At 41.6% G+C, this 15,084-nt stretch overlaps 1 long non-coding RNA gene and 1 other non-coding gene across 2 annotated transcripts; one reads left to right on the top strand and one right to left on the bottom strand.

The window, feature by feature from the left end:
• Positions 1-2,084: 2,084 nt before the first annotated feature.
• Positions 2,085-10,643, bottom strand: LOC106584466 (uncharacterized). The gene is made up of 2 exons (XR_014382324.1): positions 10,110-10,643; positions 2,085-3,896 (listed from the first exon to the last, which is right to left on the bottom strand). It is a non-coding gene; the product is annotated as an uncharacterized LOC106584466 (transcript).
• A 610-nt stretch (positions 10,644-11,253) lies between these two features.
• LOC106584467 (uncharacterized) lies at positions 11,254-14,570 on the top strand. The gene is made up of 4 exons (XR_001323751.3): positions 11,254-11,687; positions 11,903-12,009; positions 13,605-13,706; positions 13,844-14,570. It is a non-coding gene; the product is annotated as an uncharacterized LOC106584467 (long non-coding RNA).
• The last annotated feature ends 514 nt before the right edge of the window (positions 14,571-15,084 follow it).

Below are 15,084 nucleotides of genomic sequence, written 5' to 3'. Positions count from 1 at the left end.
AAAGAAGTTGAACCATTGGTTGCAGAGGGATGTATCCTTGAAAGGTCGAGTAATGCTTTCTAAAGCTGAAGGTATCTCCAGACTTACTTATGCAGCCCAGTCCCTGGGCTGCATAAGTAGGTAAAGCAGTTAACCAGGTGCTTTTCAACTTCATCTGGAAGAATCGTCCACATTATATTAGGAAATCTGTCGTTATGAACTCATATGAATATGGTGGTCTCAATTCTTTTGATTTTCCTACTTTGAATAATACTTTTAAGATAAATTGGGCTAAACATTTTTTAAAGAATCCAAATTCAATTTGGAATTTCATCCCTCATTATATCTTCTCCCGTTTTGGTGGCCTCAATTTTATGTTACTTTGTAACTGTAACATTGATAAGACTCCTGCAAAATGATCTGCTTTTCATAGACAAGTATTCATAGCATGGTCGTTTAATATATAAACATAATTTTTCCCCGCATAGGTATTTAATTTGGAACAATAAGGACATTTTGTATAGAAACAAGTCTTTCTTTTTTAAGAACTGGTTCAATAATCATATCATGCTGGTGAGTCAACTTTTTAATGCAGAAGGATTGTTACTCAATTATGAGGAATTTTTTATCTCATTACAATATCCCTGTAACACCTAGAGAGTTCGCCATAGTCTTTGATGCTATTCCATCTGGAACTCTCATGTTATTTAGAGGTGTAGCCAGACCTCACCTTCTTGACCTGCCCTCGCTTAATCCAGGTGACTCTCCAATAGGGAAAATATGTTTCTCCCTGCTCCCTCAGAACAACAGATCTATACATGCTTTATTTCAAAGGGATATTGTATCCATTCCTTATGTCACAAGTTACTGGAATAGATTGGTCACTAATATCTGTTATTACCACACAAATACTTGCTTGTTAACAAGGTCAAGGTCTCTTTCAGAATGATCCATAAGTATTACCCTGCGAATCATTACCTGAAGAAACTCAAAAAATACATTAACATTGATTGTACTTTTTGTGTTGAGCATCCAGAAACAGTTTTGCATTTATATTGGCATTGTCTACATGTAAAACAATTATGGAAAGATATTCAGTTTTATAATTGTTAATATTCTTGATGACTTCTGTTTGTTATGGGAGAATGTGCTGCTCGGGTTTCTTTAACCATAATAAAGATAAAGAAAAACAATTTTACCTCATAAATCTACTTGTGCTAATAGCAAAGTTTCATCTACATAAATGTAAATTCCCAAATAAAAAAACACTCTTCCGTGTTTTCTATAAGGAATTCGAGCAGTACATTAAGACCATTTTACATTGTTCTAATAAGAAAGCTGTTAAAACAATCAATATGTGCGCTTCTTTTAAGGTCTTTGTATAATCTGTAATTTGACATGTACATATATTGTTGGAGCGGTCACTCAACTATATTGTCAATATAATAGATCATCTTTGCCGATAGGCCTTCTCCGGTGAGAGCTTGGTACTGGAAGTTCCTCTGTGCGTGTGTGAGATACTGTTTGAGAAGAAATGTTTAGGGTGTGGTCCATTGTTTATGAAAAGGTATATGTGTTGAGTTTGGCCAGCAGTGAGTTTATTGATGTTTGACAATATTTAATGTGTACAGCATGTAAATATGTTTTCAGTTGGTTTCATTAGAGAGGCTTTGCTGGCTTCGAGGTCCAAGGGATTTATTGGAAGAGCCCTTCCTTACAGTGATTGTCTTTTGAAAAGGTATTTGTATTCGGGCAATACCATGGTAATGGAATTACACAGAGACTCTTTTTAAAGTGAGATTATTTTCATGTTAAAATGTGTCAAACAAAAACCATTGATTTAAAAATATATATATTTTTACAACCCGTACAACTCTCTGGGGACAACAACAATGGAAATAGTCTGGGTAGCCATTTGATTAGATGTTCAGGAGTCTTATGGCTTAGGGGTAGAAGCTGTTAAGAAGCCTTTTGGACCTAGACTTGGCGCTCTGGTATTGCTTGCCGTGCGGTAGCAAAGAGAACAGTCTATGACTAGGGTGGCTGGAGGAAAGAGAAATCAGAGGAAAGAGAAATGTGCAGGTAAAGACACTTCACGAGAAACATGTGTTATCAACATTTATTCTGTTAAACAAAAGGCAGATAAAATGTACAATCTCTGGAAAAAAAACCCACATTTCTCAAGCTTCATTCATATGAATGGGTCTACATGAGCATATTACAACACATTTTCTTAATTGTCAAAACATGGAAAATATTTTCCCCTCAAAGAGTGGATATAGGCATCAAACATCGTGATTACAAAAATGGTAAGACTCCTTCAGCTCCTGAGACTAACAAAAATCAACTGTTATTGTGAAAACTACTTTAACAACATCAAACGAGATATAAAGTAGCAGATTTCAACATTTAACAACACATTTAACTCTAAAAACATGTTTTATGTACAGATGGAGGACATAGGTTCAAATGTCTGTTGTGTCATCCTATAAGTAATGAGCAGGAAATGCTGTTGCTCAACAAATCCACTAGCTGCTCTGTTAGAGATGGAGAGTTCTTATGTTCAAGCAGTAATACAGTCATATCTTATTCACCCAAGAGTAGTGTTCTGAGGGGCATCTCCTCTCACACATGGAAGTTAGAATGTGACTCTCAGTCTTCTGTCTCCAGACCTTTCCCAAACAGCACATTATCAAGTTGTTTTCTCCCTTGTCATGATTGTTTATGTAACTTTGTAGGAGTTCTATCATTTTGAGAACTCCTGCAATCACTGCACCTATACAGTGATGCATTGGTGTGTCTTTGATTGTTATTGAATGTACCTGATTGGGAAATGCATTTTCTACTATGAGGACATTAGTATGGTCTCTCCCCTGTGAGTCCTCATGTGCACTTTCAGATTGGTGCCAGTACTGAATCTGATTCTCCTTTCTCTCCTGTGTGAATCTTTATGTGCACTGACAGATTACTGGCAACGCTGAATCCTTTCCCACAATCAGGACAGAGATATGGTTTCTCCCCAGTATGGGTCCTCATGTGTCTTTTCAAATCTCCAGTCTGCATGAAGCATGTACCACAAACAGGGCAGGAAAAAGGTTTCTCCCCTGTGTGGCTCCTCATGTGTACTGTCAGCTTACTGTTCTTGCTGAACCATTTACCACAAACATGACAACACAACCTAGCTGCAATGTGAGTTTGGAGGTGCTCTTTCATACCTTCTGTGGACTCCATATGCTTTCCACACACTCCACAAAGTGTTTCTTTATCCTTTGTATGAGTTTGAACATGTTTAATCAATGAGCCCATGTAATGAAAATACTTACCGCACACCTTACAACAAGGAGTAGCATGACCTTGACTGGATGATTTCAGGAGGGACAACTGTGTAGATTTCTTACCCTTAGTATTGATACGGGACCTTTGTCCTTTTACCATCTCTATTCTCTTTGATTTGACTGGCTTAAAACCTGATGGAGGCCTTTTATTCTCCATACCACTTTGAACTGCAGAACAGACTGGATTTACTGCAGAGAAAGGTTGAGAGACACTGGTTGGTTCTGATTCCCTATAGTCCTCTCCATCAGGTTCTGTTTTGATCTGTTCGGTTGTAGTACTGGGTAGAGTGTCTCTCTCTTTGACTCCTTCCTTTTGGGCTTGATAGATATTTGAGAGCCGAGTTGGGTACTCCACACAGTCACTTTTCACACAGGCAGGAGTGAATATGTAATCTTTAGTAACAGTCTCAATCCGTTGAATCTGCTCTTCCTCCTGACTGGTCCGGAGTTCGTCCTCTTCATCTTTAAATTGTATGGTTTCTGGGTCCTCCTGCCCCAGACTGGGGCTCCACTCCTGCTCATAGTGCTGCTGCTCCGGGGGGACCTCCACTTCAGAGACAGAGAGTGTGAGCTGCTGGAAGTCTGGAAGAAGGATAAGACAGAAAATTCAATGACATGTATGTAACAAGGTAGGAACCAAAGTATTGATCAGTGTTTCATGTGGGACCCTAATTAGTGATCAACTTGGGAAACATATAAAAGCACCCCATAGTCCTCCTCAGGTGAGCGCTTGGTACTGGAAGTTCCTGTATGTGTGTATTTTGAATAATGTAGTAGTAGTCATTGAAGTCTTGTGTCCCCCCCCCCCCCCCCCGTCTGCCGAAGTTGGGACTTGGGAGAGCGTTCAGAATCATTCCGGTCTTACCAGAGTAATTGTACATTTTCATTGAAAATCACTACAATAAAATGTGTTGTAGCGGTCACCCTGGCTTGATATTGGCTACACTATCTAGCTATTTCCCTCTCCTTACTGCAGGACAGCAGCCGGCAAGCGGAAGCGAAGGACACACTGTGTTGCCAGGTTGCAGCGCAAACTCTCCCCACTTGAGTGTTAGACTGTATCACGGTGACATCCAAAAGGTAAGCAATATTACTAATGATTTCTCGTGTAGGCAGCTATCCTACTCAAAATATTAAATCAGTGGGATGGAACAAATTGGCTACGTTAGCTAGCGATATGCGATACAGCTGCCTGGTGAAGCAACTGCTGCCCAGTGGGAACCAACAGTGGCAAGCAACTCGATACAACACCGTTGCACTGGTCATTCACACCGGCTTGTCGTTACGTTAGCTAATTGTCATGTCACGATGACATCGAGATGGTGACATCCAGATGGTGACCAATACTACAAGTTATTTCTCCCTCACCCATTGAAATTTACATCACTTTCTTTTACAAGTTTTAACTAGCGCCATACTGCTGTTGTTGCCAGCTAGCATAAACTAGCTGAATAAGTGCATCGACAAAGTCGTCCCCGGAGTGACCATACATAAATATCCCAACCAGAAGCCATGGACTACAGGCAACATCCGCATTGAGCTAAAGGCTAGAGGTGCCGTTTTCAAGGAGCGGGACACTAATCCGCACACTTATAAGAAATCCTGCTACGACCTGAGATGAACCATCAAACAGTCAAAACGTGAACACAGGACTAAGATTGAATCATACTACGCCGGCTCTGACACTCGTCGGATGTGGCAGGGCTTGCAAACTATCACGGATTACAAAGGGAAACCCAGCAGCGAGCTGCCCAGTGACACGAGCCTACCAGACGAGCTAAATTCCTTCTATGCTTGCTTCGAGGGAAGCAACACTGAACCATTCATGAGAGCACCAGCTGTTACGGACGACTGTGTGATCATGCTCTTCAAAGCAGATGTTAGTAAGACCTTTACACAGGTCAACATTCACAAGGCCGCAGAGCCAGCCGGATTACCAGGACGCATACTCAGAGCATACACTGACCAGTTGGCAGGCGTCTTCACTGACATTTGACCTCTCCCTGACCCAGTCTGTAATACCTACATATTTCAAGCAGACCACCATAGTCCCTGTGCCCAAGAGTGCCAAGCAAACCTGTCTAAATGACTATCGCCCCATAGCACTCACATCTGTAGCCATGAAAAGCTTTGAAAGGCTGGTCATGGCTCACATCAACACCATCAGACACCCTAGACCCCCTCCAACTCATGTACCTCCCCAACAGATCCACAGATGACGCAATCTCTATTGCACTCCACACTGCTGGACAAGAGGAACACCTAAGTGAGAAGGCTGTTAATTTAATTCTGAGCTAAAGTCAAAACCATAGTGCCCTCCAAGCTGATGACCCTGGGTCTGAACACCTCCCTCTGCAACTGGAACCTGGACTTCCTGATGGGCCGCCCTCAGGTGGTGAGGGTAGGCAACAACACATCCGCCATGGTGAACCTTAACACGGGGGCCCCTCAGGGGTGCGTGCTTAATCCCCTCCTGTATTCCCTGTTCACCCACGACTGAGTGGCTGCGCACGACTCCAACACCATCATTAAGTTTGCTGACGACACGACAGCGATTGGCCTTATCACGGACGATGATACTGTCTATACGGAGGTGGTCAATAACGCCAGAAAAAAGCTTCAAGTTCCTTGGTGTCCACATCACTAATGAATTATCATGGTCCACACACACCAACACAGTAGTGAAGAAGGCACGACAATGCCTCCTCCCCCTCAGGAGGCTGAAAAGATTTGCCATAGGCCCTCAGATCCTCAATGTTCTACAGCTGTACCATTGAGTGCTCTTGACTGTCTGCATCACTGCTTGGTATGGCAACCGCTTGGCATCTGAGTGCAAGGCGCTACAAAGGGAGGTACATATGGCCCAATACATCACTAGGGCCGAGCTCGCTGCCATCCAGTACATCTATACCAGGCGGTGTCAGAGGAAGGCCCTAAAAATTGTCAAAGACTCCAGTCACCCTAGTCATAGACTGTTCTCTCTGCTACCGCATGGAAAACAGTTTGATGCACCAAGTCTAGAACCAACAGGACCCTGAACAGCTTATACCCCCAAGACATAAGACTGCTAAATAGTTAACCAATAGCTATCCAGACTATCTTCATTGACCCTTTTTGCATTAACTCTTTTGACTCATCACATTCACTGCTGCTACAGTCTATTTATCCTGTTGCCTAGTCACTTGCTCCCTACATGTCACTTGCGTAACAGTTTCTCTGGACCCCCGTAATGCTAATGAGTAAATGTTTATTAGTAGGCCTATTTGGTCGTCATTTTCTCATGTTAAGCCTAACATTTCATGAAGCTATTCACTGACATTTCATGAAGCATTGCTGACATTTTTAGACTGCTGGCTGGTGGCAATTATGCAATTACTTGTTCAGTAATTATAAGTAGGAAATTCAAACATTGTAAAATAAATGTCCAATGCAACATCATACTAATCAGCTGCCAATTGATGGTTTTTATTTATTTTATATATACACTGAACAAAAATATAAAACGCAACATGTAAAGTGTTGGTTTCATGAGATGAAATAAAAGATCCCAGAAATTGTTCATAACCACAAAAAAACATGTCAAATTTTATGAACAAATTTCTATACATCCCTGTTAGTGAGCATTTTTCCTTCGCCAAAATAATCCATCCACCTGACAGGTGTGGCATATCAAGAAGCTGATTAAACAGCATGATCATTACACAGGTGCACCTTGTGCTGGGGACAATAAAAGGCCACTCTAAAATGTGCAGTTGTCACACAACGCCACAGATGTCTCAAGTGTTGAGGGAGCGTGCAATTGGCATGCTGACTGCAGGAATGTCCACCAGAGCTGTAGCCAGAGAATTTAATGTTAATTTCTCTACCATAAGCCGCCTCCGTCATTTTAGAGTATTTGGCAGTATGTCCAACTGGCCTCAACTGTAGACCAGATGTGACCATGCCAGCCCAGGACCTCCACATTCGGCTTCTTCACTTGCGCCACCCGGACAGCTGATGAAACTGAGTACTTATGTCTGTAATAAAGCCCTTTTGAGGGGAAAAACTCATTCTGATTGGCTGGACCTGGCTCCCAAGTGGGTGGGCCTATGCCCTCCCAGGCCCACCCATGGCTGTACCCCTACCCAGTCATGTGAAATCCATAGATTAGGGTCTAATTCATTTATTTCAATTGACTGATTTCCTTACATGAACTGTAACTCAGTAAAATCGTTGAAATTGTTGCAAGTTGCGTTTTATAATTTTGTTCAGTATACAACTGTCCTGTATAGGCTACCTGAACCTGCATGACATGAGCCGTCTTCGTGCTCTCTCCCAACTTGGATAGAAAGTTGTGTGTAAAACCAGTCTTAAGGCCAAATAATAGTCAGTCCACACTCAAAACTCTAGCTTACTAGGGATTGTTTCATTATGCACTGTACATACACATACATACATACATACATATACACACACAAAAGTATGTGGACACCCCATCAAATTAGTGGAATCAACTATTTCAGTCACACCCGTTGCTGACAGGTGTATAACATTGAGCACACAGCCATGCAATCTCCATAGACAAATATTTGGCAGTAGAATGGTCTTACTGAAGAGCTCAGTGACTTTCAATGTGGCACCATCATAGGATGCCACCTTTCCAACAAGTCAGTTTGACAAATTTCTGCCCTACTAGAGCTGCACCGGTCAACTGTAAGTGCTGTTATAGTGAAGTGGAAACGTCTAGGAGCAACAACGGCTTAGCAGTGACGTGGTAGGCCATACAACTCACAGAACAGGACCACTGAGTACTGGAGTGTGTAGCGAGTAAAATGTTTTGCCCTCAGTTGCAACACTCACTACCAAGTTCCAGACTGCCTCTGGAAGCAACGTCAGCACAAAAACTCTTAGTCAGGAGCTTCATGAAATGGGTTTCCATTGCAGAGCAGCCGTACACAAGCCTAAGATCGCAATGCCAAGCCTGGGCTGGAGTGGTGTAAAGCTCGCCGCCATTTGACTCTGGAGCAGTGGAAATGCATTTTCTGGAGTGATGAATCACGCTTCACCATCTGGCAGTTCGACGGATGAACTCTGGCGACAGATTTGTGTTCTTTATTAAGACCGTATGCATATTTTCCCTGTTTTCTTGCACCGACGAGCCATTAAATCGTGTTAAGGAGGAAACTGACACCTTTGCAGCCTGAATGGAGGACGGTTTACGACGTACAAAACGGTCACCGGGTAGACACGAGTGTATTACCGGCTGGGCACATTAATCCAAGACGATAGAGAGGATCAATGGAGGCTCCTCAGAGGAGGAAAGGGAGGACCATCCTCCTCAGTGAATTTCATAAACATAAAAATTGTGAAACATTAAAGTTCTAATTTTAATATCAAACTATAAAAAAAAATATTAACGTCGCCAAATAATTGATTAAATTATTAACTCAATGAAGGTCAACAGTAGCCTCAGCAGCACTCTGTAGGGTAGCACCATGGTGTAGCCAGGGGACAGCTAGCTTCTGTCCTCCTGTGGGTACATTGACTTCAATACAAAACCTAGGAGGCTCATGGTTTCTCACCCCCTTCAAAAGACGTACACAGTAATTATGACAACTTGCTAGCTAGCACTGCAATGCATAACATGTGGTGAGTAGTTGACTCAAAGAGAGAAAGACAATAATTGAACAGTTTTGATTAATTTCTTCCAAAATGAAGAAGCAAGAGGGGGAGCTACTGTATATTTCGTAGTACATTTTATTTCACTTTCACCTAGCTAGCTTCTGGCTCAAACAGAGAGGGATGCTATGTTAGCTAGCAGAATATGGCTATACAACACTGGAACTTTTCCAAGTCGAGGAAAGCTTTTGGTTTTATTAATTTATTGCCACCAGGGCCCACCGGTGTAAATGCTAAACTGCTTGCTGCTGACTGTACACTGTACTGCATGATTGTAGTGGGTTTATTAACTTGTTAGTTCTAGTAGCTACGTTAACTATGACGTGACAACTATATTGTTTGTGTGTGGTTAGCGGTCATGATATGGAAATGTTGTGCACTGAAGTCCACAAGCAAAGGGAAAAGGTGAGAGGAGGAGAGCGAGTAGATAGATGCGAGAAGGAATATATATATACACACACAACAAGCTGTTTGTATGTGGCTGCTATGAAAGTGAACTGTGTTTGCGTGTGATGAGGGGTGTATTGATTCTGTTGAAAAACGTTTCTTAAACAGAACGGGATAAACATACCTGAATTTGTCTAATAGAAACTCTCATTCGCAACTGCTGGACTAATGATTACATGCTATATCAGCTAGATTGCAGGCAAGAGTTTGCAAGGCGGTATTGCATGTATCACTGTCTGTCACCTTGATTACTCAATTATCTCGACCTGTGCACCTACATTGTAAACTTTCATTCAGAGGCTAGGTTGTAGCAACCTCATGATGGGTCCAGGGAAAATTCGAGCATCATGTAGTAGCCTAAACCTTTCGATGTTACATTGAGCTGGGTGAATGGAATATGAATGACAGTCATCCGATATGTTGTAATAGAAATTAGGCCACGCTCATAATTATTTTTTTAACATCCTCCCTCATCTTAAACGGCACTGACCGCGAATGGTGAGGATCCAAAGCGCCCACCCAGGCTAGGCTTGTTGAAATTAAAATGGAACAACTGCTGGCATTAGGCCATTTAGGCATACCCGATCATTTTCATATTACACTTCCTCTAAAAAAAGAACCAACTTTGGCATTGCTCCTTTTATTTCGTAAAATTGAGTTTGAGTTAGACAAACGTAATGAGTAACAAACCTGCTCTGTGTAGGTTTAACGGTATCTCAGGTTGAAGAACAATGTCGAGCAGCCTCTGTAGACGGACAACTTCCTCCTGATACTCTGCTATCATTTTTTCAACGACCCCGAATATCTCATCAGCAGCAGCTGTTAATCTATCATTGAGAAAAACCCTCAACAACTGTATTTTAGACATATTTAAAGAATACAAATGTATTAGCTAGCTAAGTGGCTGTGCTGTTTTCATCCCATCCATGTCCGTGCAGCAACAACAACATCCGGCATTACTAAGTAAAAAAGGGAATCCACTGTTCGTGCACCTTCAAGTTAACACATTTTGCGCATTCGCCACCTGCTGGACTGGAGTGTAACATGGCCAATGTACTGATGTAGTAGCACGTGCCAAACTCATTCCACAGAGGACGGAGTGTTTCTGGGTTTTCGCTCCTGCGTCCGTAAATTCACTCTGGCTATCTACTTTGATTTCAGAGCGCACTCGTCTGAGTGTGCCAGAGCGCAGAATAACTGATGAATTTGCAAACGCTCAACAGCCGTTGAATATGGCCGGTGTCAGTAAACGTTGGCAAAAAAGCGTAATTAAATTGTTGCCAGCAGCACAGTTACAGTCACTAACATGATCATAGCCTAACCAGCTCTGCTAGGTCGAGTAAAATGGTAAGAGTAGGGGTTCTCTCATTTGTGTCTGTAAGTAGCTAGCAAGCTAGCCAACATCAGCCAGTTAGCTTGACTAACATCGTGAGGTCAGAGCGCTCGGATCAACCCTACTCCTCGACCAGAGCCGCTCTGCTCTGCTAGAGCGTCCAGTGTGCGCTCTGAACGCTCCGAGAGCAAAATGCTCTGATGAATTTACAAACTGACAACACTCTGAATTTAGGAATGACCAGAGCGCACTCTGAGCTCATTCTGACATTCCAGATTTAATTTATGAACACCCTAGGTCTTAATTGAAAGTAGAAACCAAAAACCATCAGACACCAGGCCCTCCATGGAATGAGTTTGACACTCCTGTAGCAGTGTAACCGATGTGAAATGGCTAGTTAGTTAGCGGTGGTGCGCGCTAATAGCATTTCAATCGGTGACGTCACCCGCTCTGAGACTTGAAGTAGGGTTGCCCCTTGCGTTGCAAGGGCCGCGGCTTTTGTGGCGCGATGGGTAACGATGCTTCGTGGGGTGTCAGTTGTTGATGTGTGCAAGGGTCCCTGGTTCGAGCCCAGGTTGGGGCGAAGAGAGGGACGGAACCTACACTGTTACAGCAGCACATGTACTAGTAGTAAATGTATGGCTTATTGACTACCACAGAATCATAATATGCATCAAACCTGGCAGTAAAACCCGAAAATGTTTCCAATCGTTTCTTCACCATTCATTTTTGCATTGGGGATTTTAGAACTACTTCATATAAGGTCTGTGTTTCATGTAGGCTTACCCTGGCGTGACATTTTGATAACCGTGCAAATCTCTCTCGGACAAGGTAACTTTTATCAATATATTTGCCTGTAATTACTAATTAGCCGCTAATGTGGCTATCATACGGAACTTCACATCTTGTTGCAAGCTTTAACATCATCACTCAAGGTACATTTCTCAATGCAAACTCGTCGACAGGTAGCCTTTTATAGCCTTTTTAGTTTCTTGTGTAAATAATTGAGTGTTTCTCGTGTGTATTCTTGTTTAGAATTTTGCTAATTACCTAGCTAGCTACCTTAACATTTTTAAATTGATAAAACAAAATTCATTACCCTCTCTCCTTTGTAGCGAACTATCTAACCTTAGGTCTCTCTGTCGATCAGAAACAAGGATGGTTCTGTGTTATGCACCGCCGGATTGTAACCACTACTTTGATAAGCACACATGCATTTGATCGTTTTCCAAAGCGTCGCTGGAGCCGTGTGATTAGGTAAGCAATGGTTTCTAATGAGCAATTTTGATTAAGTTAACACTCTGCAGTTAGCTAGGTGCTTATGAATGTTAGGTAGATATCCACCGAATGTGTTACGTGTACAACGCACATTACCGTCCTTACAAGTAAAACTAAAACCAGTATAGGCTACCAGAATGACTGTTGTTACTTTTTTATTAACAAGTATTTAGTGATTTAGCCAGCTACTTGTTCAAGTGGTCACATGCTAGCTAGCGTTAGCCCACCAGGGAAAGGATATTTAGCTTGCTAGTTAACGTTAACTCACTGTTTGTGTAGTCAGACTTGCTACCTAACGTTATGCTGGCGCCATGGCAAGAATAGTTGGTTATCTAGCATGTCACCACTTAGAAAAGTCTGACTGCAAAAATGATAATCTAATGTTAACTATCTAGCTAGTTAGTTGGCACCTTGGTTGGCTAGTTAGCTACATTAGCTAAAGTTGACTAGTTAGTTGACAACGAACTTATGGGATCAATGTTTTCCCATATAAAACAAATGTTTTTGTTCCACGAGTGCATCTGTTGTACATGACTAATCAAAAATGACTGGTGAATTTAGTTATACATGTCAGCAGGGATGTTAATTAAGCTAGCCGGAGTCTAATTCTGACACAGCAGTGAAATGTTGCCTTTACAAACATCGCATGGCACAGATGTAGAAATTGTGGGCTGCTGGCCAGTCCCCAAAATCCTTTGTTTCATTACTGCATGTCAGTCCATTTCAGATGATCCCCTATCACTGTTGGTCCTCTTCAGTGACCTCACGGCTGAGAGTTTTAACTTTCCTCTTGAGAATTTGAATCAGAAGTAGTGTCACGTCCTGACCATAGTAACAGGTTATTTTCTATGGTAGAGTAGGTCAGGGCGTGACAGGGGGTGTTTTGTGTTTTTCTATGTTTTGTATTTCTATGTTTAAGTTCTAGTTTTTCTATTTCTATGTTGTTTTTTGGGTTGATCTCCAATTGGAGGCAGCTGGTCCTCGTTGTCTCTAATTGGAGATCATATTTAAGTAGGGGTTTTTCTTCCTGTTTTTTGTGGGTTATTATATTTTGAGTAGTGTTTGTTTCTCTCTGCGTCACAGTTTGTTGTTTTGTCATTTCAGTTATTTATGTATTGCAAAGTTTCACGGATTTAATAAAATGTGGAACTACAACCACGCTGCACTTTGGTCTGCTCCTTTCGACAGCCGTGACATACAGTCGTATGACTCATTGCAATACTTCACCTCTTCAGGCAAATGGTACCCTAGATTGTCCTGATCATCTAGTTGAGCATTCCAGATAATTCCTCCATTCCAGCAGAAATGTCCCATCCACATAGTCGGATTTTAGCTGTGCAGATAGACCAAAGCCCAGTCTATTTTACCAATACTATAATCAAGTCTGAAGAAGCTGTTTATTGGGAAACAAGAATAAACAATGAGGCGTGAGGATTGGTGTTGAGGTACCACTTGTCACATTGTCCCATGGTGGGTTTGTGACATGATAAACAATGCATTTTCTGTCATGATAAAGATGTTGATACAGCATTGAAAAAGACCCACCACTGACCAAATGTCTATTTGTTTTTCAGACCAACAGGAGTGCATCCCTCAGACCATCTGGTGCATGTACATCCTGTGCCAGTGTGATCCAGTTGTGGAGACGACAGCACATCGAGCCTGTGGACGAACAGGTCAGTAACTCATCAAATATGATACAATATTGTGTAAAACATAGAATTTGTATATGCATTGAAAAATGGATTGGAAGAAAACCTCAAAGTAGGAACAAAAACTATTTGTGCAAAAACTATTTCCAAGTTGGTTACAGATGTTCACTGCTGCAGTGCCAACTTTGGGAGCATGTGGTCCTTGAAAAACTCCTCTAGTCCAGCAATAGGAGTCTACCAGAGGTTGTCACGCTGGATGGGGATGGTGACGGAGGCTTTGGTGGTCCACACAATGAATAAGCAAGTGTCCTTTCCAGTGTTGTGGAGCTGCCCTTAACTTGCTGCCAGTAAGGATGGTATTCACGGAGGCTGTAAGACCCTCCCTTCTGGATATATAAATCCTTCGACTTCACTGCCTCTTCAATGTTAAGGTCCCTTGCACCATAGGGACACTTAACCTCCACCACTGCTGTGGTGCCCACTCTGGCTATCTACCACCAGACCATCCGGTGAGGCACCCAGGATCCCAGACCCCATGACCAAAAGCCTTGACTCCTGCCCATCCATCTCTGTAGCCATTTTGAATGCCTTGATGTCCTTCGTTATCTGTGCCCCATTTTTACCCCAGTCAACGTCTCAACACCGTGAAATGTATTCCTTGTAAGAAATGTGCTATATAAATAGTTTTATTTGATAACATTACAGATGTAGAATATTTAATAAACTGTAATATTCATATGTGGGCAAGTGCAATTTTTCTATAAACTTTTAATTGTTAACTTGGGATTTTATGAGTTGACATAGCATATAGTGGGATGGATCCTATAAATCAAGACTGTGTGAATGCATGTACCACTCTGAATAAATAAATATTGTGCCTTTTAAAGATTTGTCTCTGGTCATGAAAGTACAATACAGACTGGATGTCTAAACAAAGTACATTCTGAATGTGAATAGATTTGTATATTCATTCTCATCAATGACAACATTCTAAAACTGAGTTATCTTTCATCGAAGTCTGGTATCTGGAATAATCTGGTTAATGATTGTATAATTGATTAAGTGTCTCTTTCCTTGTAGGATGTTGACAGCCTTTTAGAAAAATGCTTATTGCTAAGATGCTCAAACTTAACTTAAAAATGTTCGCCTAAAATGATATACCCAAATCTAACTGCCTGTAGCTCAGGCCCTGAAGCAAGGATATGCATATTCTTGGTACCATTTGAAAGGAAACACTTTGAAGTTTGTGAAAATGTGAAAAGAATGTAGGAGAATATAACACAATAGATCTGGTAAAAGAAAATACAAAGAAAAAACCAACCATTCTTTTGTATTTTTTTGTACCATCATCTTTGAAATGCAAGATAAAGGCCATAATGTATTATTCCAGCCCAGGTGCAAT

The sequence above is a fragment of the Salmo salar genome, chromosome 23, assembly GCF_965601325.2.
Source record: "Salmo salar chromosome 23, fSalSal1, whole genome shotgun sequence".
Classification (NCBI taxonomy): Eukaryota; Metazoa; Chordata; class Actinopteri; order Salmoniformes; family Salmonidae; genus Salmo; species Salmo salar.
The sequence above is the reverse complement of the archived record's forward strand: the minus strand, read 5'-3'. Positions and strand labels throughout refer to the sequence as shown.